Source organism: Pseudoliparis swirei, chromosome 4, assembly GCF_029220125.1.
Source record: "Pseudoliparis swirei isolate HS2019 ecotype Mariana Trench chromosome 4, NWPU_hadal_v1, whole genome shotgun sequence".
In the NCBI taxonomy this organism is placed as follows: Eukaryota; Metazoa; Chordata; class Actinopteri; order Perciformes; family Liparidae; genus Pseudoliparis; species Pseudoliparis swirei.
Genome location: NC_079391.1, coordinates 22,723,303 through 22,748,175, shown reverse-complemented (window position 1 = coordinate 22,748,175; position 24,873 = coordinate 22,723,303). Strand labels below are relative to the sequence as shown.

General features: G+C 44.9%; 1 protein-coding gene and 1 long non-coding RNA gene across 16 annotated transcripts in view; one reads left to right on the top strand and one right to left on the bottom strand.

The window, feature by feature from the left end:
• znf536 (zinc finger protein 536) overlaps nt 1-4,373 on the bottom strand; it is a 217,669-nt gene extending 213,296 nt beyond the window's left edge. For 12 of the 15 annotated variants that reach the window (XM_056412193.1, XM_056412204.1, XM_056412203.1 and 9 more), the window contains exon 1: nt 3,385-3,442. The gene's annotated coding sequence lies outside the window, so the exon portion shown is untranslated. Of the gene's footprint in view, nt 1-3,384; nt 3,443-4,287 lie in introns of those variants that run through there. The other 3 variants (XM_056412195.1, XM_056412212.1, XM_056412194.1) reach the window with 3 other exon arrangements.
• LOC130192324 (uncharacterized) lies at nt 3,685-17,667 on the top strand. Its single transcript, XR_008831365.1, has 2 exons — nt 3,685-3,769; nt 16,621-17,667. It is a non-coding gene; the product is annotated as an uncharacterized LOC130192324 (long non-coding RNA).
• Nucleotides 17,668-24,873: the final 7,206 nt, after the last annotated feature.

Below are 24,873 nucleotides of genomic sequence, written 5' to 3'. Positions count from 1 at the left end.
TCCCCACGCCTCCCCCTCCTTTTGGGACACACACATACACAGACACACTGTATGCCCGCTGTGTAGGAGCAGATCGGAACCAGAAAAAGTGACACCAGTATCCACATCCTTCACCGAGTAGGTAACGTAGAGGGAGAGAGGGAGAGAGAGATTGAGAGAGAGAGGAGGGGATGGGGGTATTCCACAATGGCTGCACATATCAATTAATGGCTGGCTGATGAGCAGAGCCGGCCTGATCTGGCCTGCCCACCACCGCCCTGATCCCAGCGGACTGGGAGCCCTGGCCTCGCAGCCCGTGCAGCTGGAGCCCTCTCCCCTATAATTACACGAGGAGGTAAGGCTGCCCGCCCGCCTGCCTGCACCACGTTGGTGCGAACTTGAATTGTGTGTTGTCCGATTGATTACACACGGGTGCATTTCCCGTACTGCTAGATTATGTCATTTATGCGACCACTTCGCTGTGGGCTTGTGTGTTTCTCTCTGCTCGCACGCCGTCCTCTCTTTATGCGCATTTGTTTAACGAGTGTATGATTTTTTTTTTCTGTCATGGCCTTTTTTTCTTCTTCTTCATTCTGCTTCATTCCTTTTTTTTTCTTCTTTTTTTTTTTTTACAAAAAAACAAAAGATAAATGTGATCGCGTTAAACGATTCGCCGGGGCATCGGGACTGACAACGCGGCGGCTTCAGTCGAGTGGGTCTACTCCACGGTGAACCGAGTGGCTGGCCGACTGACTGACAGCCTGCTGAAAAGAGGACTGATTTGATGCCATCCTTTGCATGCCCCACACACACACACACACACACACACAGAGGCACAAACACGCACACCCCTTGGCTGGGTTTTTCAGCCAATGGGGCTCGTATCGCCATCGTCAGTCACGGCCCTGGGCCTCCCCCCCCCCCCCCCCCCTTAGCGATGACTGACACAGGCACAGGTGGGAGAGCAACCGATACAGGAGGGGGGGGAGGATCAAGCCGGTTGTACCGACGAGGACAGATTTTGAGCTCTGTCGACCGAGAAAGTTGCGAGTGTGCAGAGCGTGCCGTGCCGCTTTCTGCTGCAATAAATCTCACTGCAGAATAAAAAAGCATCCTATCCATAAACATTGTGAACTCATCTGTTTGACTTGAAGTGAGGATAAATAATGCTTGCATATTTCATAAGAACAATTATTTTAATGACAACAACGTTGACAATTAATTGGATAATTCATTAGCGAGTCGTATGTAATATTAAAATGCAACCTGACTGGTAGATGCATGCGAGGAATCTGGAGTGGGACTAATGAATATTAAATAAATTGCCATGCACACACACACAAACCACGGAGGGCCTCGACAACAAAATGCACCACAGAAATTCCTACAACAGGCCAGTCTGCGAGAAAAAAATTCTAAATAATGCGAGGCCTTTCTCTGCAAAAAGCAGAACACACACACACACACACACAATCTCTTTCCCAAATATTTTCACCGGAGAAGCATGACAACATTTCCACTTGTAGCGACGAAGAAAGAGGTCCAGTAAAAGGGCAAACGGGTCTGTGAGGAGCAGTGGTTGGGGGGGGGGGGGAGACAGCTATCTATTTGCTATTGCATCTCCAATGAGGGACTGAAAGGAGCTGACAAAAAGGGTTTACGCCCAGACACTATTTCAGACATAATATCCGCCCTGTGCATACCATTAAACAATGACAGCATCTCACCTAGCACACTACATCTATTTATCCTCTCTACGTGCACAATGAATATGAGGAAGAAGCAATATTTTGTATTTATTTTTTTCCTCCCTGTGACTGGAGACAACTTTAGGCGAAGGTTAGAGAGAAACAGTGGGAAACGACATTGTTGTGTATTTTAAGAAGGATGACATGAGCCTTTTTTTTCTCGCAGCCATTGTGCAGGAGCTGGTGGCCGGCTGGAAGTGGCTGGAGAACCCGGGTCAGATCACTCAGGGGTCAACTCCACTTCCGAGGGGGAAGAGACAAGGGTCCTCCCCGGCCGAGACGCACGGTGAGACAGAGGATTATAAATGGGATTACAAGCTTCTTCCCTGGTGACACATATTACTGATAATTCAATACTGCCCCACTGCCCCCGCCACACAAGCCACCTCGTCATTCAAAACACAGATTCGGACATGTGAGACTCGATGTGGGGTTTTGCACACGAAACGCGCTCGACCTGCTGGATCTTTAGGACCCCCGAAATAATAAAGCCCACACTATGAATTAAAAGAGGACACCGCGGGGAGGAAAAGAACCCCTCCTGAAAGCGCGGGTGCAATGACATGTCATACACCCCACCACGGAAAAAATATATATATAATTAGGATTGGTTTATTGGGTCCGTCATTTTATATTTCCACATGGAACGGATATCTATCAGCGGCTTGTCGCCTTTAACCGACTCGCTCGAACTTTCTCACCCCCCCCCCCCCCCCCCCCCCCACACACACACACACACACCCTCTCAAAAATCTGCACCCAAGGGTGACACCGGCTAATCCTCCCACACCCCAAAAAACGCCAATTTGACGACCGGCATGCGTTGTTTACCCCCCACTCGGTCTGAATGCCGTCGTCACGTCTCGTCAAAGCAGAATGCGGGCTGCTTATTCATAAGAGGTCGATCACTGCACAAAATGGCAGGTCTCACCGGCTCTTCTTCCATCTCACAAGTTCTTTTTGACACATAAACTGCGCCGGTAAACTTGACTCCCTCCCCACGGCACTCGCTCAGCACAAGTGCCGGGGTGTCGGCAGAAAAGTTTTGTAGTGCACTCTTTACCGGAGAGAGGTGGGGGGGGGGGGGTGACGGGCTGGACTTTTCTATTTAAATTTTTTTTAAACTATGTTGCTGAAAAGATGAAGCCGTGCGCCCGAAAGCCGTTTTACGCACAGACGGTGTTACAAAATAAAAACACGCACACACACACACACACACACACACACACACACACAGACACAACTTATTATTTAATTTCTGCCCCAATAAATAAATATAAAGAGTTGTATTCCCTCCCCGGGTTGAGTTTTCAAGGTGCCGGAGCATCGTCTCGGTCCCAGCTGCTGCCTTTTTTTTGTCCCCGTTTTTTACGATCGTCACTTGCTCGGGATAATTGCACTGTTATTTTCTCATCATGCTTGGGGAGACGCCGGAGTGTGTTGTGTGCGCGCGTGTGTGTGTGTTTGTGTGTGCGTGTGTGTGTGCGCGCGTGTATGTCTGGTGTGTGTGTGCGCGCGCGCGCGTGTGTGTGTACAAACCCCCGATCCTCCCCAAAACTGACTTCCCAACGAGTAATGCACTCCGTAAAAAAACAACAACAACCACAAAACATAAACCAAGTGGTGTGGAGAAGCTCGATCCGCACTTCTTTCTTACCTTTCAAATGTGGCAGAGCGCCGGTTAACTCCTGCGCGTAAACGACGCGTTGCGAGAGACAGTGTTCATTGAATAATGAGGGATGTCCATATGATTTGACCGGATCATATTCTCGTCGGATGACGGGGGTGGTTGAAAAGTGCGCTTCGGACCTGTTAGAGACCGTCCAGTCCTCGATGCTGTCCCTATCTGCTCCCCGCCGCGCATCCCGAGTTTGAAATGTACAACAACAAAAGAGAGAGAGAGAAAATTCCGGTTTTATGACTCGCTTTCCCCCCTGTCCCTCTCCGCCGCTGCCTGCTTAAAGGTGAACGTTTGCATTGATGCCGATCGCCAGGCATCAGCATATTCCCTTCATCTTTTCAGCTTGGACTCCCCCTATCTGGTAGGTGAAATGCATTGTACCGTTAAAAAAAAGAGAAAAGAAAGGCACTCCATTGTAGAAAGCAGAGCCGAGTGGCTGGATACAGCCCGGGTCTTGCGGTATTCGCCGATGACGGAGGGTATGTTTATGTGTATATCTATATTTATATATTTGTTTTAAAGAAAGCAGCTGATGCACATAACCTCGCTTTAAGAAATAATCACCTCGTCGTTACATTTCCCGTGGCACGGAAACAAGAGGAGCCGATTCCCAACCACCTTACTTTGTTTCTGACCTTGAACTGCCCACCAACACTCTTTAATTTAAAAAAGAAAAGGCAGAAATCTGCTCCCTTCTTGTACATGGCCATCCAACACGCAGCCAAAGCCTCGCCGCTCGGGCACCGCGCGCTTCTCCTCGGTTAACAACCCCGAGTCCGTGTATTTAAAAAAATTTGAAATTAAATAATGAAAAAAACACACACACGCGCGCGGGTGCCAAAATGACTTCCCCACCCCAAAAAAAGTATAATTCCTTACCTTTTTTCCAAGTGAAGTGTTTCGAGTGTTTTCCCCCTCTTCTCCCTCGCCTTAAAGAACTCCAGGATAAATGAGTGCTGCCTCCCGTGAGCGTCCTGCGCGCCAGTCACCGCTTAAGAGAAGTAATGAGTGATAAAAATGACGCTCATCTATCTGCACTGTAACCTTGTGGCGTATTTAATGTAAATAAGCCCCGTTGTGTTGCCAATCCCCATGCATGCAAAGGCAAAAAACGCTCCACAGGGACCCCCCCCCCCCCTCCTCCTCTCTCTCTTTCTCTTTCTCTCGCTCTCTCTCTCTCAATGTATTGACGATTTATTCTTACTCCTGCGAGCGCAATAGTGAATGAGCATAATTATTTGAAAATATGATGCATCAATAACGCGACTGGTCCAATTTGTGAATGAGTGCATTTCACGCACACACACACACGCACGTGCACATACACACACACCTCTCCAAAGATGTTCGAAAGCACCTATAGTCTGCAAAAGAAGCAAATACTTGCTTTGTTGTTGTTAAAGTTGTTGGTGGTGGTGGCGGGGGAGGGGGCCAGATATTTCCAGATAGGAACCCCGAAACTTGAAGTTGGCACAACTTTTTTTTTGCGACGCGTGAAAAACACGCGCACAACGCAAACACACGCACACACACCGAAGAGGAAGACGTCTGGCATAGGCCGAACTGTTTCGTGCAACTAAAAAATCTTGCTTGCGGGGGTAGGTAAGGGGGGGGGGGGGGGTCGAAGAAGACCGAATAATGCAATTATAGATTCAGTGTCCCAGCATTGACAAAAGACAGGACTTCAATAGAGGCTTTGTTATGGGATTATATAATGATTATGGGGTAATTATGGGAACGGTTTGGTAATAATAATAAGAAAAAGAAGAAAAAGAAATACAAAAAAGAGAAGTATCAAGTGCTCTCCTGCAAGGACAGCTTGTTTTCTAGGATGTAAGCGCATGAGTATATAGAGGGAGTGTAATAAGACAGACAGACGGTGCTGCTGACAGCTAGTGGCAGGATGACGGCAGACAGCCCGACTATTCAAAATGTCGAAACGAGAGACGCAGTAATGCCACTGACTGAGACGCTATCGGATGTCCTCGGAACCGGACATGGGCCCACAATGGAATATCTCCGGGGTCATATTCATGGCAGCCCTGTCTCTCCCCCCCCCCCCCCTTAGCTTTCCCTTTCCCTCTCCCACCTCCCCAAACATATACACACATAGCCACCCTCATCATCATCCTCTCCACGCCACTTGTGCCATGCTGTATGTGTCAGAGAGAGAGAAAGAGAGAGATACACGCATGTGAATGGTCACTCAGGGAGAGCACATGACACTCCATCTGTGGGTGAACATAATCTGCACCTTATACAGCATAATATAATTGGAATCAGGTTTGGGAATGTGCTGAAGCCTGTTTCTTAAACTGCTGTTCAGAGAAGATATATATATACTCTTCTGTTTTTCCTTCTTTTTTAACTTTTTGGCAAATACAAAACATAATTGTTATCATGTGTATTGAGATACAAAAACGGGTTAAATAGAAACAGCCTCTCTTCATTCCTTCTTTGGACTTATTGATACTTGTATTAGTATTATGTGTGCCTTTTTAATGATATTTTCCCACTGATGAGTCTGTGTGTGTGTGTGTGTGTTCACTGAGACGTTAATAAATAGCCTAAATATGTGCTTTCTTCTCCTTCCCAGACAAAACACGTCTTCCTCTTTAAGAGATGCTCCACATTCATTATGCACTATGAAAATCTGATTCTCATGCTACTCCTTTAAATGGGTATATGGAATTCAGTTTAATGCGTATGCCATTTTGTTCCTCTTTCTTTCCTTTCCTTCTTTCTTTCTTTGAGCATTTTCAAACATAAAAAAAAATTACAAAAAAGTTTTCCTCCCCTAAAGAAATTAGCATAACCGTTCCCCCATCAATATTATGGCTATCTCTATGGGAGTGATAGCAGCGAGCAGTAGGGGTGTTCCTTTTGACGATTCTCCATGGATCAACAGCGCGTCATCAGCTCCTTTTGAACTTGTTATAGCAAGTCAAGTGATTCTTTATCGGCTGACAGGCCTGACAATGCATCGGGGATGGGAAAGCAGGTCAAAAGGAAGTTGCCATATGGACTTAAGCATGCAAATTTCCAACAATGCACAGCAGCGAGGGTCGGCACCCTCACACGCACGCCACCATATATGTGTAAGTAGCCACGCAAAAAGTCTTCGCCGTGCCGCATTGTGGAGGCTGACATGGATCTCGGTGGCTTGAATGAATTTCATTCTGAGTACGAAACTGTTATGAGCTACACACGGATAGGGGGGCTTTTAAGGCGATACAAGCAACTGTGAATGGGTTCCGTGGAAATGTTGAAAAAATATCCGTGGTTCCTTTTTGCCGGCTAATGATCACTAACAAGGGGCTCAACCCACCTGAGAGGATTTAAATCCCAGCATCAGCTTCATACGCATTAGTGTTTTTTATATATGTGTTGACAGGCAAGTGTGCAGCTTCATCTGCCATTTAACATGTTCAGAAAAACTTAATCCCAGTCTAAATCCTGCAGTCCTCTCTAGGCTGCTGCGGGAAACCTAATTGCGTGAAAGCACATTAGTGATTTTTTCTTCTCTGTTTTTACTTGTATTTTACCATACTGCATGGGAGTAGTGAACGATAGGGTATAGCAGACGGACAGGAAACGGGTCTCATTTGCAACAGGTGCAACAGGGCCTGTGCATTAAGGTCTACGAATAAATAGTTAGCCCCTTTTTTGTTGTTGCTCTCATTGATTACCCTCCAGTGAGTCAATTCATGTTTAATATTTTCGTGTGTTTTTAAGTTTTTAAAGTTTTTGTTGTTGTTGTATTTGAACCTCCTGAATGTGTGGTTGCGTTTAATGCTAAATGAATGTGCAGGCAGGGAAGTCGATATTTATCAAGAGAGATATTCGTGTCTGTTCCGAGTGTTTGTGTGTGTGTGTGTGTGTGTGTGTTTGTACCGAAGGGATGGGAGGCAGAGGGAGTGTTGGCTGCCAGTCCTGGGAGGGTCATCACTGCCTTATTACTGCCATGTTAGTGACTAGCAGCTGAAGATGGCTCTGCTCTTTGCCGCTCTGCTTAGGAGTCATCCAAGACAGCGTGCTCCAAAAAAACAGACCGGCCACTGTTCACTTCTCAGATAAATGAAGATGTTATTTCATTGCTCTGGCCATCTTCGTCTGACTTTCTGTCCCCCCCCCCCCCCCCTCCACCATCCTCCCCTCACCAGACCCCAGATTTACAACATGCCCGCCTGTGCTTCGACATCTCCAGAGGCCTTATTGCTAATTTCAACTATTAGAGAGTAGACGCAACAATCTAAGAGCTGTTTCATGCCGTCGCCTGTGCCAGTTTAGACGGAACGACCAAATGATGAAGTGGAGGACGGGTGGGGTGGGGTGGGGGGGGTATGGGCATATGCCATGTGCAGCGTGTGCCTCTGTGTTTGTGCCCCGTATGACTGCATGTGCATTGAAAGCCAGATATTATGCCCGGTTTATATTTAAATGCAAACACAGTGGAGACTCTCGCCCCCACCCACACACCCCCTCCCCCTCCAGAGGAAAAAAAGAGAAATGCTTTTCTTTTCCACTCAAATTGAGTTTCTCAAAGTCTAATTTGTAACAACCCTTTGATGAACAAAATGTGTTCAGACTATCCTTCTTTAACCGAAAAAGGGAGTGCAATTTTAAACAATCCGGAGCTCTGAACCCTCTGTGACTGTAAACTTTCAAAAATTAAACTTTATAATTTGTATCAATTACACTTTCAAGTTGTGACAGGGCCCTCAAATAAGAGCCAGGAGCGCCGGGCGATGGAAAACGCTCAGCACACCAGATTCATTTCCACTGCAGTCGTCTCCTCCGCCGGTGACATCAATCCCTCATGTGAGGCGTTTACGTTTTCAACAAATACACACTAAATACACACTACTGTCTCGGGCCCTCCCTTGATGACTGAGGTCAATGGGTGTGCATGTTTGTCAGCTCGGATCGTTAATGAAACGCTCACACAAATACAGCACAGGCAAATATTTACAGCCCGGCCTGGAGATTTCATCACGGACAAATCTGTGATTCTTCAGGAAGCACTGTATTTCTCTTTATTTGCCAGGACAGAGCGTACACTCAAGTTCAAACTTGTCTGGGGTTGATGAATGTCTGTGAGCAGGAAGTATACTGCCTTTGACTTGTAAACCAGTGTGATTTTAATTTAAATCATATGAATCAACGGCCGCCCGGAGCAGAAATATGTCTAAGTGAAAACATCTGACTCCAATTGATTAGGAGCAACGATCTGCATGGTAGGTCTATCCGTTTTTTGGTACTGATTTGATTTATTTTGCAATCCATGACTAAGGGAAAATAAACGTTGTGTTCATCTCATGCATGCACTTGTTTATCTTGAGGGAGATATGGAATCAACTTCAGAACGGCAGTAAGTGTTGTTAAAACAATCTTTTGCATTCTTTAAAAATCGCAGTGCCGGGATTTTGTTGGGGGGTCGTCACTATTAGATGGTCAGAGAAAGCTGACATGGTATACAGAGAGAGACACTGCCAAAGATGCTGTATAACAAAAGACGCATTACAAGATCCTTCAATGGTATACATGTCCTGTCTCACACGTGGGCGTGGTCAAGACGTGTCAACACCGACACCACGCCCCTGCTGGAGACCCAGGCCATAATGCTGGGCCCGCTGGAGGGACTGGAGGCACAGGACAACGGGAGAACCAGGGACTTTCAGAACTTGCCGAAGTCAAATGAGAGATTTTCTAAAGGGAATATCAGACACACTACCACTTTTGTCCACAGGGACCACCAAAGTCAACACAAAATGAGAGTTCTGTGTAGTAGCTTTTACAAATAGTAACACATCTATTGCCAAAACCTAACCAAGTCGTTTTGTTGCACAAGTAAACCCTTAACCCTTGTGTTGCCTTCGGGTCATTTTGACCCGATTCAATATTTAACCCTCCTGTCGCCTTCGGGTCAATTTGACCCGATTCAATGTTTAATGTCGGTGTTCTTTCGGGAGTCAACAAACAAACATAAAGTACCTCACACTTAAACTTGGATAACAATATTAATTCTAATAATTTTCTGGAGATTTTAATAGCTGGGGTCATATTGACCTGAAGGGTAAAATATGTTAGTAAATATAAAGGTAACAGGAGGGTTAAACATTGAATCGGGTCATATTGACCCGAAAGCGACAGGAGGGTGAAACATTGAATCGGGTCAAATTGACCCGAAGGCAACACAAGGGTTAAAACTAAGTAAAAGACGCAGTAAAGCATATCGACGTGCTGTCTGGATGGAGGGCAGTCAACAGGGTGCAGGTGCAATGCTGCAGCAATAATGCATGATGTTTTTCACTGTTTTTCACTGTTCCAACTGAAACATTTGTTTAAAAAAAAACAGGGCTACTTCCGAGTCCCGGAAATAGTTTTACATAAAAGTGAGAAGTTTAAAAAGCTCACAGAGAAACGACAACAGATAGTCTACAGATTTTTTTTTAAAACTACGTCTAAAGGAGCCATTTTGCTAACTACAAAACTAAAAAACACAGACCATGTTGGTAATATTGCCAGAAATGTGGCCAGACACATCTGCAATATTATCTGCCTGCTAGTGTTTTGCAGTTTTAGCTAACTAGCTACTTCGCTACCGGGGTATCGCTAGCTAAAACAGTGAAACACTAGCTGCAGAATAAATCAACAAAGGCTCATAATATTGTAGAGGTGGATGGTTATGTTTACGGCAATATTACCACCACGGCCTGTGTTTTCTTTCATGGTTTTATTGGGGAGAAAGCGGGTTAGCTATTTATTAGGAGATTTGTTTTTCACGATGCTAGCTGCCCGGGCAAGAACAAGAAGGCGGTCGTTCACTGCTACTTTAGTTTCGAGGTCGTGGACCCAACATACACAAAGTAGCTGTGAGCCTCTAGACTCTTGTAAATCTGTAAAATGTCATGCCCAGAATCACGAATTACAAATTTGCTTCAGAGGGTTTTACAATCTGTAGATACATGTCGTATGTACAGATTGTAAAGCACTCTGAGGACCTCCCATCAGATCATGAAAAACTCCCCCCAAAAAAAGAGGTATTTCACAGGAAAAAAATGGAAGAAGCCTTCAGGAGAGCAACAGAGGAGGATTCCTGTCCCAAGATGGACAGAAGCAATAGATGTCAGAGCTACAACACATTTAATGAATATGATGACACCTCAAAGCTTTTATAACTACGGTCTTGATTGTTCTGACCGCAAATCTAAATAATAATAACAAACATTTTAAGAAAAAAGGTCCTCTGAATAATTCAGTGATCGGGCCCTAATAATAGTAATAACAACTTTACATTGTCATTATATATAATATGAATAGTCATGAATTAACTTCCTTTTTTTTTTTTACTTGTGTGCTCTGCTGAGCTTGGAGTCTGTTCCATGATTCTGTTCCATGAGTCTGTTCCTTCCTCTACCTGGTTGTCACGATCCTAAAATTATAACTTCTATACAATACCTGCCATAAATATCATGATACCCGATACCAGAATTCAATACAATACCATGAATACGATATACCATGAATATGATACTGGTATATTTATCTACAGTATTAATAGAATAATATATTTTTTTTATAAAAGCTGAAGACGGTCTCAAAAGCTTCGCAACTTAACGCCACTCGCTGTGAGAGCGTTGCGCAGCGTATTGCGTGCAGACAGCATCACTCCAATCTCATAAACGCCGGCCAGCCAGTTGACAGCCCCCCCTAGCCCAAAACAAAAACTCTTTGGTTCTACACCATTCACGTGGATGACCTATTTTGATTTCAAAACGGCGAATTTCGCCGAAAGGTGACAAGTTTGCAGGTATGAAATCAGTCCAGTTGTGGGAAAAATCACTCATCTTCATTTTGTCGGGATCTATTTTCTGGCGACCTGGTTCTACCAACCTTTATGTATTCACTTTTCTCCTTTTACAATGTGCACTGTTCTTCACTTCCTGTCCTCCATCTGAATTTTGCGTGTAATATTATTCACGTGATTGCAACAAGCGTAAACTGTTCGTTTCCTGTGAATGAAGAAAAGACACACGCTGTCCCTGACATGTCCAAACGTGATGCAAAAGTCAGACCAATCCGTGCCAAACATGTGTTTTACTGATGATGGATTACCTTCTTAGTTAAAGCCATAATTCGTTGATTAGGACAGCACTCAAAACCCACTAACCTAACCCTAACCCCCCAAATGTTAAAAAGTAATATTTCATCTTCTCACCGACTCACCCCACGGTGCATTCAATAAACCCACGGTGACAACATCTGAGCGTTTTAATCAGTTCCAGATTAGGCTCAACTTTTTCAGTTTAGTTTCTCTCAGTTGTAGCCCTTTCAAAGTGACGTCTGCTTCTCCCCCTGCGGGTAGGTGCTCTCAAACACTGCCACTCGCTGTCTCCTGTTCTCTCACCTTTCCACCAGAGTCCATATTTTCTGGATAGTGTGCTATCATATTTTACTATCACCTATCAATTGGTTTCTAATCGCAGTAACGAGGCAGCTAGCTGGCTGGTGACAGAGCGCTAACGGCCTCGCAGGGAACATTAAGGAGGCTGGGTTATGCTGTGGGCCGTTAACTACCTACAGGCACTGGCTAATGGCTCCAAATGACCTCCTCAGTGGCTATTAGCACATAATTAGAACCTGCAGACCAGTGGTGACCTCCGCCGGACACACGTGATTACTCCTCTCCCCCTGTGTTCGCCCATATCCTCCTGCTCTCTCCTCCTTCCCTTTACTTTCCCTTTTCTCTGCACTTCTTTTCCGGTCCGTTCCTCCTTCTTGTTTCCTTTTCTCTAATGCTCTGTAGGGATTACATTGAATCCCTTGTGGGAAGACTACCACTCAAATTAATCTCTTTCTAGTGCCCCAGTACAGGAATACTCCACCATAGAGTAGGTCCTGGGAAATTGCATTAAGTAAGAATATGCATTGCTATTATTGGTATAAAACGGTTTCAGTGTCAGAGTAAATGTAATAATTTTTTTCCTTTTCTTGGTAAAACTTGCGAGTGAACATTGGCGCTACAGGCCCTTTTTTATTCATTTTCACCTCGCTGACAATATCAAGCACCTCCTTGACCTGATTCAGCAGCACTTCTTTAAATCAGACGATAATGCACCTCCGCAGTGAAAAGGGAAGTTAAGCGGCGGATAAAGTCCGAGGTGCTGCCCCACCACAAAAGGGCTCAGTCACGCTAACCTCTGTGTACACTTCAGCAACAGTCTCCCGTTACCCAGAACAAAAGAGACGCTTTACTAGGTTAGTGTCAGCTCGGGAGCAGCAGGGAAACAATGCGAGAACAACAAAGGAATGTGCTGATTTCTTTGTGCGTTCGGGGAGAAATGCTACACAGTACCAGTGCCTTAAATTATCAGTGAATTATCTCTGAGCCTGTGGGAATTATGTGGGTTATTTGTAACAAGCAGTCAAGGACAAGTGGGCCTTGTGTTACAACTATGAATACAAAGCACACACACACACAACAACAAAATCTATCTTTCCAGGCCATCTTTTAGCCTTGGAAATAAGAAACAGGTACAGCTGCTCGATTGAGCTGAGGATGCAGTGAAGCGGGTGAGGACGTATAGCAGAGAGTAAACACTGCTGGACAAATGCAACTGGCACTACCACCGACACGATAAATACAGCTGTTGTACCCTTGACCATGTCACAGGCTTGACACAGTGGTGCAGTATTCTACTGCTGAAAAACAGAGCAGTGGTGCCCAGTCAGTCTGTTGTGAAGGCCGTGTAGTCAAGGTTTTCAGGCGAGAAGCCCAGAGACCCCGACTGGACTCAAAGCAGGTCAAGGATCCATACCGCGTTTCAAGGTTGTGTCTCACTAAAACGGTTTCTGGTTATTAAACAATCTTTGATTGGACCCGATGAGGCGAAGGAGCGCATAAGAAACATCAGGGACGGAAAGAGCACGAGAATATAGTTTTTCGGTGTTAAAACATTTCACTAAAGCAAAGGTAAAAGTGCTGGTGAACTGAGGTCAAAGTCTTACATTTTTTATTTTAAGAGATACAAAATGTTACATGTCACGAATTAAATTGAATTAAACCTCTGAACCAGAAAGCTCGCCGAATGTAAAAGCATATTTTTTCCTAAAAAATCATCATACACCATTGGTCCTAGCTAAATCATATTCAGCAGATTGTGATATTTACGACGATCCTTGAACACATCACGTGTAATGAGCATCAGAAAACGGAACGGAAATTCAGGCCTAAATTGATATACGTCTCATTTCAAATTTCGCCCCAAATAAACTGTTTACTTGAAACAGATCCTGTAAAAAACACTAAAATCTGAGCTTGTCAGCGCAACCAGGAAGCCATGATTGTCACGTGACCAGAAATCCAGGAAACGAGACGTTGTTAAAATGTATGAATAACTTAATAACTTAAAATATGTTCGGCCTCCTTTTAGTTTAATTTGTAACAAAAATATTGGATGTAGAGATTTCATTGTTTGCCAATTCTTTTCAAATAAATTACTATTGCATGATTTATGGCAATGTAATTGTGTTATACTGCAGAACATTTTTCATTTCTCTCTCTACCGAGTCGTGGTTATGCTGTTTCCATAGAGGTGCACAACTTTTATGTTGCAGTGAAAATCAAGAAAAAATTTCAATGGAGCTCAAAATGCACCCAAACTGCTTGGTGTTTTAGAGGGTTGAAATGAAACACTTGTCTAGTGGAACAACACCACGTCACCCTTGTTTAGAATCCAATAATAAATTATTTTTCAATTGACGGACACATTGGCAGCCTGCTTATATCAATTATAAATACAGAATCGTAACTCCTCATTACAGTCTTAAGGTGCGTTCACACCAAAAGCTAAACTATTTTTCGCGTCGCCCAAAACGCGTGAGTTTACTCGCTCGACCATTCACCGTGTTCTCACCATAAGCGTTGAGACGCTCCGCGAGGGGCGGGGCTTATCTCTGTGTCTCGTCTCCGTAAAGACCGTTATCAACTCCTTCATCCACCAGAATAACTAACCACTAGTTCTGCTTTATATTTGTTGTGGACATCTCACACACTAACGCCCTCGTGTTTGGGTTCATGACATCACCCGTAGGCTCACTCAGCTCGGTCACTTTCACCGATGAAGTTACTGTTACGTCTGAAAGACTTCCGCTTCCAGCGCTACGAGAGCGGAACTCAAGAGCTGATTGGCCCGAGTTGCGAGATGACCGCCTCAAAGTTGAAATATTTCAACTCGGGGCGAAAATTGTCTATCGCAGCCACACGCGTCTGTACGTTGACTTTTCATGGGATTCGGTCGCGCGAAAAAATAGTTTCGCTTTTGGTGTGAACGCACCGTTACACTATTTAACCAGAAAACATGAAGGTGAGATGGACAAACCAAAATGACCACATACTAAAAAGCAGTATCAATTAAAAAGCAAAGCCAACACATGAAAGCACCAAGAAAGCAAAATACAAAATCCAAGATGGTCGCAGCCCAAAGATATGTATATGAACGCAAACATCAGTTGCACGGCTATCACACACAGCATGGCACGCACAAAGTTATTTATTGGGGTTATTGTTCCCACCTGCTTAAACCTGCAGATCCTTGCTGCCTTTTTATTCCATTCTCACGGTCTATCGTAACTTTTTGTCTTTTTACTCTAGAACAGGTTTGACTTGCTGTGGGTAAAAAAGAAAAAGAAAAGTAGTTTTTAAAAACATAAAATAAGCAAAAGTAACCAAGAAGAAGACTAACGTAGCAAGACTAAGTGTATATCATCTGTTACTTCCATACCTGGAGAACACGCATACTCAGCAATTTACTCACCCGACTGCAGCAGAAGCAACTCTATGGAGACTCGGGGTTTCTCAAAGGCAGCCAGCCCAATGGACTTTACCACAGGCCTCTTTTACAAATGTGTCAATTCTTTGCGTGTTGCCTCCCCGGAATCGGTCAATACAGAGAAGAATAACGCTGAATTGAATCCAACGATGGATTTTCTAAATGTACAGCACCATCCAGGCTGCTCTCATTCACTGTTCGTACTCATGCTGGCAATAAGTAATGCACTATAATTTATATATAAATTTCCTCCGAGTGAGGAGTCAGCTGACTACGTATAAGGAGAGACACAGTCTGTGTTGGGAGGGGGTATGGGTGGACGGATGGGTCGAACAAACACAGGACCTTCACCATGTCTGTCCTATGTCACATATTTTATTATGCGTTGGCTTCCAAAACCTGACCTCCAAAATTCAATCCATTTTCTGCTTTTATTGTTAATATAAAATATACCGTGTCCTTAGTGTTATAAACAACATTGTTTCACAGCCTGTACCACTTCTTACTTCCGTATACATATTTTATATATATATATTTAGAGAGTATAATTGTTCCATACATACAATACAAGTCTTTTTGTTCTTTTAAGACAGAAACGCAACCCGGTATCCAAGGTTTTCCGAATGATGAAGGGCCTCACGTAAAAAAATAACCAATTTTCATTGGAGGTAATGAAAGAAATGTCTAAAACCAAAACATATTGCTCTATTTAAAAGACGCTACAATTTATTAAACTTAGGGACAAACCATTAAGCACCAACAAGTCCTCCAACTGCCCAAACTGTAAATACTCTGAAAACATGCAGTCATGTAAAAATGCACTCATATTGCATGAATCCAGTTACCACTTCACCCCATCATGACTTCATATTTGACTGCCACAAACATGCCTCCGCCAAGACCCCATCACTGTGATCCTGCCCGGGTCAGGCCTTCAGACCTGTGCTCAGTACAGTGCCCACCAGAGGCTGAGGCCTGCTACTGCAAGGAGGTGGATGGCGAGGAGATGAGAGGAGAGGAGAGGGGGGGAAGGGAGGGAGGGAGGGGATTATGTGTATGTGTGTGGGAGGGAGGGGGGTCAAGGGCCCGGGCATGTGTGAGGCCAAGCCAAGAGGCCTCCAGAGTATTCAGATATCCCAATTTCCTGTCCTGTGTCACCAGGTCTTAAAAAGCCAGTTTTGGACTGTGTCATGGGTTAGACACGCAGACTCACAAACACACACACACACATACGGACACACTCACACAGACAGACTTAAAACCGCAGTCCTCACTGAATTAATTTATTTTCATTTGCCCTGTGTCAGTAGTAGTCTGGTCTTTGCTGTGGAGAGACATATCTTAACCAAAGGTCCTTCTTCCCTCTTTCTGCTCACAGGATTTCCTCTTCCATATCAACTCGCCGCTGCTGCCCTTTTTGCTTCTCTAAGACATCAGGTCGAACCGCCATGAGCCAAGGTGTACCGAGGAACCAACCGCACGGCGGCTGTCGGATTCACGCTGCGGCGTTGAGAGGAAGAATCGCAGCACGGTCGATGTTTAGAGGCCTCGGCGTGGGCCAATTATCATGGCAAAGGCGTTGTTTCCAAAAATATCCTCCGGTTTTTGGATGCCGTCTTTGAGGGGGCGGCGTACAGCCGAGTGTGGCACAGCAGCAGCTGTGCAGTGTGTTGGTCAAACGTTATTGGGATGTGAACAACAATGAGCACGCTGTCGCGAAGGCGGATGTTTTTTTTACGTGAAAACGCACAAACGCGCCCGGTTGCTGAGGCGCGCCTGTCCGAGAATACGGGAGAGAGGTTATCCAGTGCGTGCGAAAGAGAGGCTTCATACCATAAGAAAAGAGAGAGAGAGAGACGCTGGAAATTGCACTTCCATGTCATCCATTTCCTGGAGATGGCTGCAAACCCCTGGACACACTTAATCAGGAAAAGGGCACACCTCCGAGTATCCATTCTTTTGTAATGGCATTACACCGCACAAGTAAGATTTAGAGATCCCTTAATGTGCCAGAGTCTTCTGCATAAAAGTATATACAAAGGTTAATATTGCAATAATATGTTCCTGGAGGGCATTGTAATCATTATCTCTCTGGTGGTATCAATTAGAAGCACTTTACTGCAGGTAATGACTAAGATTCCGGTACAAAATGACATTATTATTATTATCCCCATCTATAATTTCAGAGTGGATACACAAGACATGGGGGAAAAAAAGAAAAAGCATAAGTTCAACCAAAGGTAGGCTTTAAAAGTGAGAGGACTTTTACTGTTGGACTCGAGGAAGGAAACTGCGGCTGGGCGGCCCGAGTCCGAGCGAGCGGCCGGGTGTGTCTACGTGCACATGCACTTGTGGAAGTACTTGGAAGTTTTTAAAGGGCCAAATCATACAGAAATATAAGAGAAAATAAAAAAGTGCATCCTCATGACTTGCCTGTCTGTCCCAGTTTTCTCAAAGCAGAGGCTGTGTGTGCGTTTAGAGAGGTGGGGGGGGGGGGGGGGGCAGGCGAGAAAGAGAGACGGGTACAAAGCGAAAGCCTCAACAACCTGGCGACAAATATTTGCATTCCTCAAAGCATGGAAGTGCTGTTCTTTTCTCTTCTCTATTTATCCAAGGAGAAAATTGTTAGAAACGTCAGAAAAGATGTGTATTTGTGTGTGTGTAGGTGTGTTTGTGTGTGTGTGTGTGTATGTGTGTGACCTTTGCGCTTAGCTCCAAACATTCATAACGAGTGCTCTTTCCCTTATTGACCCCCCTCATCAAAAACATGAATAATTGAGGAATACAAAAAATGCTCTTGGTTGTCCTAGTCGGCATTAAGCACAGACAAGCGGGCCCTCAGACTTTTGATTTAGCTGTTTTATATTTAATAAGCACACACGAGAGCCTCCGAGGCGCCTTTTTTTCTTTTTTCTTTTTGAAGGATTTAATTGGACGTCAGTGACATCCATCACAGGGTTGTCATGGCGTTGACCTTTCCACAGAGGCTATTCATAACCAGGAAGTTACATGAGCCGGGGTTGCTGCCTACTCCGTCACACCCACCGCAATGACGCTCTATCAGTCACACCATCCCCCGGCTGATGAACCTTCAGACGTGCCCGCCGACACACATGCACGTTTGCTCATCATCGCTAATGTTAAGATAATATTGAACATGGCTTCCTATTGTTTCACGGCGGCTTCCGATTCGGGTTGACCTCCGAACTGTAAAGTTAATGATGATTAATGCGCAGCCTGTCGCTGGAGGCCTCTGGCTCAGATACGCCACAAGTGGACGGAGCTTGAAGACGAGTGGCCACTGATGGAGGATAAGATATTTGGTCAGTATGACAAATGTAGATGGTCCCTAAAACATCAGCTGAGTGGATGAATACATAATTAAAACTACATGATCAGTTTAAGCAGCTTGTCCCAGCTCGTGATGGATCCTGAGGAAAAACTAATTTTTCTGTGGTCCGTACACATTTATGGCCATATATATTGACATACAATTTAAAGTTACAGTCCTTCAGATTTCAGTTATGGCTGTTTTGACGACACATGTGGTCAATGGTGGTAACTTCAACTGCATTTTAATAAGCAGGCCTCAGAGTTCCATATGAATGATGATTTTTTTTTTTAGGCCAATGGGACGGGCCAACACCGACATACCCTATCGTTATGTAAGGATAACATGTCGAGCATATTTCAGCAGCATAACTGAATGTCCATCAGAAAACCCCAAAAATATTAGCTTTCATTTGGAGTCATGTTTCAGTTTACATAATGAATGTCCACTCCTGATGGGAATATCTGGCGTTTTAGCTTGCAGCTCACCGGCTAGTGGCAAACATTTCCTGCCACTGTTTTGGGTAGCTAGCGTAGAGCCTGTAAGTGAGGCAGGAAAATCGAAACAAGGAGCTCAAGAAAATGAACGACCCTTAAAACGCTCCGTATAGCAGTCGGGTCAGGTTTGTCGGTTCATCACTGTCTCATTACACAGAGACATTTGATGTTATAATTAATATGTTTCACTACAGCACATACTGTTTCACGCAAACATTAAATTTATTGCTATTTCAAACTGCTTCTGCATTTTTAAGCCGCCTTCCGATTTTCAGTTCCCAAGGAAAACACATCACAGTTGGGACTCGCTTCTGATTGGCCACTTTGGAGCATTTGATCTGCAAAGTCCCGCAGTCAGCAGGTTTGCTTCCTTTCAATTAAGACAAGCCGGGGACATCAGCCAATCGGGGCGCAGCATTGCGGTTGTTCTGTCTGCGAACACGTTGGAATACGCTCGATAAATAGCCTTTTAACTAAACAACAGGGGGTGGACAAATTAATGTAAACACCTCACGATAAAAGGTCTTTGAAGTAAGTGAATCATCGTCGCAGGCCGAGTTGGATTGCATGCAAGGCTGCACACCAACTAGCAGTGAGTTCCCCGTCCACTATATACGTCCTGTACATCTGTCAAACCCCTGGTGGTTTGTTTCAACTTCCTCTTTATCTAAGCAGTTTTCCTGTGTTTTGTATACGCTGTCATTTTCCAGACGGCCGCCCATTGACATATGACATACTTACAGTTGAGTTGACCAGTGCACCTGCAGTTTGGGAACAGATGATTTGGACCAAACTCCTGTTAGTCGTCACGCAAACACACACACACACACACACACACACACGCATATCAAAGCTCTGTTCGCCAGACATTGTTTATAGCGCACGTGTTTACCTTATTGTCTGACTAGTGTATATGAATTTGTGAAACATCACAAAGAACATTATTCTTATACTAAGCCAAGAAAGAAAAAAGAATATCATGAAATCTGATAAGTATGGGACCTTTAAAGCGTCGGGCCTGAGTTAGACAGAAGAACAAACAGTGTGGAGGAAGGCAGTGAGATTTAGAGGCACCGCACGCGATACTACGTGTGAACTGAGAGGTCGGCATCAAACGCTGCGTTCTCCAGATTCAACATCAGCTGCTGGGAGAGGAAACCCTAAACCGTCATGAATCCACGTCGTTTCCGTCCCGGCCCGTACACTTAGAGGTATTTTGGTCGAGGAACGTGGCTCGGCGAAATTGACTTCCAAGAAAAAAGGTGAACCTGAACACATCTCTGTTTCAGAAAACACGTGGTGTGCCTCAAGGTACAGCCAAAAGGAATCCACAGGAAATAATCAAAGTGGAGCGGTTAGCTTTGTGGCAACAGAGCAATAGGCCGCGAGTCTGTAATGTTTAACCGAGGAATAACAACAGAAAAGAGGGAGTTGTAATCTTAAGTGTCTCCTCTGTTAGTGCAGATGAATCTAAAGTTAATACGAACCGGGGCGAGGTTATAGCACCTTCCTGAACGGCGCCACAGCGCACCACGGCACAGCGGAGCCCGGAGGCAATAGGCAGAAACATAAGAGAAATGGAAAGGCTGAGCAGTTCACCCAAAGGGATTAGATTTTAAATAGATATCAGCCCATATAGGATTCCCTCTTCCTTTCCCTCTTCTGTAAGTGGGTGTAATTTGGAGTGTGTAATGAAGGAAAAAAGAAAAGAAAAGGAGCTATAGGTTAATCTCATTGACCTCCACACCCTGGGGACCATGGGTTATAGCTAGGAGATAGACACCCATCTCCCCTGCCAGCTAGCTCCGCCTGCCCTCAGAGAGGTAATGAAAGTTGTGAAAGTGACTCGGTGCATAGGAGCAGGAGGAGGAGCAGGAGGAGGAGGAGGGGGAGGAGGAGGGGGAGGGGGTTGGAGCACACGTGAGGATGAGATTTTTTCTTTTTTAAAGGGAAGGGAAACCTGAAGAAAGTGGGTCTGCTTTGTTAGCCTCATTAGAGTGAAAGAAAGACAATGGCTTAAGTGTTATTGCATGATGAACATGCGCCCGGAAACTGAATTTACATAACGATCTAAAGATAGGTCTCGTTATGTAGTGGAATACAACTCAATTCCTCCAGAGTTTGTCTGATTAAATGTCCCTTGGACAACAATGGAATGCATGCTCTAAACAGCTTGTTGTGCTTTTTGTCCGCACCCCCACCCCCCCCCCCCCCCAAGCTTGGCTTGAAGCATTTATTCATCACAAAACATAAAAACATACAGTATGTAGGTATGTCGTGACAGTCAACACCGTTGTTTATCTGCGGAAGTATGGGACCTTGTTTGAGCCCCATCCCCCAAAAAATCTCTGAAAAGAGCACAGACAAAAATCACAAATAGAAAAAACTCGTATTTGGGTCCTAAATTGCAATTCTATTTAATTTAGTTCTAAAAGCAGTTCACTTTGTGTATGGGTCCAGTTTTTGTTCGCGTGTTTTTAGTAGAGATTTTGTCTTTGTAAGCAAGGGACTGCTTTGTGAGTGCTTCCTCGTCATTAGAATGTTATTAGCTTTTATAATAGAGGCCGCATTATTTTTATAAAAAGTTCCACGGCACACGGGTCTTTCTTGGTCCACCTACGATCAACATTCTAATTGTCTGCCGCCATGGTTTCTGATCAAACTAATACCATTCCAGCCTTTGCTCTAATTTAGGTTCTGTGCCACTTAATTCTTCATATCTAAACCAAAAAAGTATCACAGTGTCCATATTATCTTTGTAGATCATACCTATGTTAGCATTTAGCTCAAAGCAGCGCTGTCGCTATGACTACGGCCTCACAAAGCTGCTGATGAGAGCATCCGTTGCTACAGCAGGTCCCCCAAAAACAAAATGTACAGTATGTTCAATTGCCCTCGAGCAGCTGTAGGAAGTATTACCGTGGTCCGTAAGGGGAAAAAGGAGGTTGTCGGCTCGGCTAATCTAGTGAGGTCATAAAAAACTAATACAAACAACAGTGATCTTGAGCTTAAAAAGGCGCGGAGAAACTACGCTGTTAGATCAGAAGACTAGAAAGAACCACATTTCAAATTGAACTCGAAAAATTCAACTGGACCGGAGTGTTCACTATGTCCAGCGGCTCACACCGGGCACAGCATGCAGCCGTCTGAGGAGCGCATCCAGTGCGACTGCACTCGGGCTAAAGCTATCAAATGGGACATCTCGACACGCCGAGACAACCGGTGGCTGAACGAGAAGCAGATGTTTGGCCGAACGTCGCAGACCATTTGGGCGTGTTGTTGCCTTTTGAACGTACTTTTTCTTTTTTTACCCCATCAGTCCTGAATCTCCAAAAAACAAACGAAGAGGAGAACGACGTGGGGCACATTCGTGTCCGATGCGTTGACACCGCGGATCGACACTGCCGCGGGGATATCTGCAACCCCACCACATGAGGAACTCCACATTTTTAATCTGCCATAACTCTGGGCCGAGTGCTCCGGCGTGATAACATCGCGGGGGTAAAGACTCGGCTCTCACGTTTCTGTGCCCTGCAGAGGAGTGTCTCTTTACAAAGAATAAGACCTTAACTGGAGGAAGATTCGGTGTCCGTTACAAATGTCCCTAAGACAATAAAGTCGACCCTTTGTCCTCTGCACCGCTCCGTCCCTCCCTTTTCCCTCTGAGATACTCGTCTGATGAAGATGATGATGATTGTGCATGTGTACATTAAGTATTGGTCACCATGGGATATTATGCCATTATGCCATGGTATTTTCCCCACGCGCAATCTGTATAGTCCATCATGACCCTGTCACCCCAGGACTACCTTCCTCTTCCTCCTCCTCCCTCTTCCTCCTTGTTTGTCATGTCCAAATGTTGCACCTTCCACCAAAAACATTCTTTGGCAATAAACCTGTTTCTGATTCTGATTCTGATTCTGATGTGCACATCTGTTTATGTATACACGTGTGCAAAAGCGTGTATGTGTGTTTGTGTGTCTGTGGGGGTGTGTGTACCAGTGTGTGTATGTGTGTGTGTGTGTGTGTGTGTGCCCAAGGTCTGGGTGGCTCGGCCTGTCCCCTCAGTTCAGCAGACATCCACCTCTGCTCCTCCGCTCTGTCTGACTTTGTAACTATATCTGTCCTTAGCCTCCCACGGAAATAAATAAAAGCTCTCCTGCTACTCCCACTACAGGGAGGCATGCCTCACATAATCGTTTGAGACCGGGACGAACTTGGCCCATTGATATCTGTGTATTTATTACGCCTATGGCAATATAAGGCAGGGCCGAGTGAGATATCAGCTTACCCAGAGAGCAGCGAGCGAGCGAGCATTTAAGATAAAGGATATTTAATATCCAGTGCACATCGGCAGGGGCCTAAGCCTCTAATAGCACTTGGGGTTTCTGAGCAGGTAATGCCTTCATCTTTGTCTAAACACACTTTTATGGACTTTAACTGTAATGATATAAAGAGAGAGGGGGTCACAGATAAATGTAGCGTAATGGCTCAAAGCCGAAGATTAGCCATGTATCCTGTCTGGGGGATAATGCTTCAAGGCAGTTCCTCCAAAAGGTGTTATCTCCCGCCTAAGAAAGACGAGAGAGGAAGACGCGCACACACATACACACAGTCAGACACATATATTAAATAATAACCTCCTCTTCTTTCCAGTCTCTTTTTTTCTTTCCCCCCGCATTTCTTTTAACAGGCTTTGCATTTTGTCACATTGCATTAGAATCAATGGCTTCGCCGTTTTCCGAACTGTAATGAATCTGAGGAGCCAATGCACATGTACATCACCGGCAAATAAACATTACCGGGGCGCCTCCTGTGTTCTAGGACACATTACCTCTCGCTTATTTGGCGTCTAAATGATAATGAGCATTCACATGATAACCTATATCATTTGGATGTGAACATGAATTTAAAAAGAAGAGGAAAAACGTGCACGAATAGCAGCAGTGCTTAAAGGTCATTTAGCGTACTATTTTAAATTTATTTTTCACTGAGCAATCAGGTTTCCTGCACGTCCATTACAGAGGAGGAGGAATCAAATGATGGAAGTGTGAGTGAGGGGAAAGAAGTGTGCTGTTGTCCTAATTATGCGCTGGGGTGATGCATTATTTACCAATACAACATACATCGGCGGAGCTGGATATGAGTAAAATAATTTATGACAACATCCTTCTCTTTCCCGGCTGCCTTTTCTTCCCCCTCTCTGTCCTCCATCTTTACCCCCCCCCCCCCTCTCTTTAAATCAAACTTCAATAAAATGTGCCACCCCTATTCATGTTGCATGAGGCCTCCCTGAAAAACATCCAGGACGACGAGATCTGATATTCGAAAAGACCTTTTGGTGCAGGGTCAAAATAACAAAACAGTAGCAAGGAAGAGGCTGCTGCACATCTATAACTCTGAAACTCACCTTGGGCTACTGCAGCAGCCCTAAACACAGCAACACAGACAGGGGGGAGCGGGGGGGAGGAGGGGGGGACGACAAACCTCCACCCAGAAGACAACACCGTGTCCAGATTTATAAACGGAGCAGCGACAGCTATATTTCCTGCTGGAGGCAGAGGCCGATGCTGTGACCTCCCGATGGACCTTCGGGGCGGACGTGGAGCTTGTGAAGTCTTAACGGATTGATTAGATTTGTAAAGTCTGAAGGCAGAGCTGCACCTGCAAAGTTGTATTTACTCTTGGCCTTTAATGACATGACTCGGGAAGGAGACACTCAACAGTCCCGTCTCTGTTCGGACTTGTGCAATGGGGGGGGGGTTCTCCCAGTTTTCACGTGTTCTGGCTGAGCGAGCTCTCT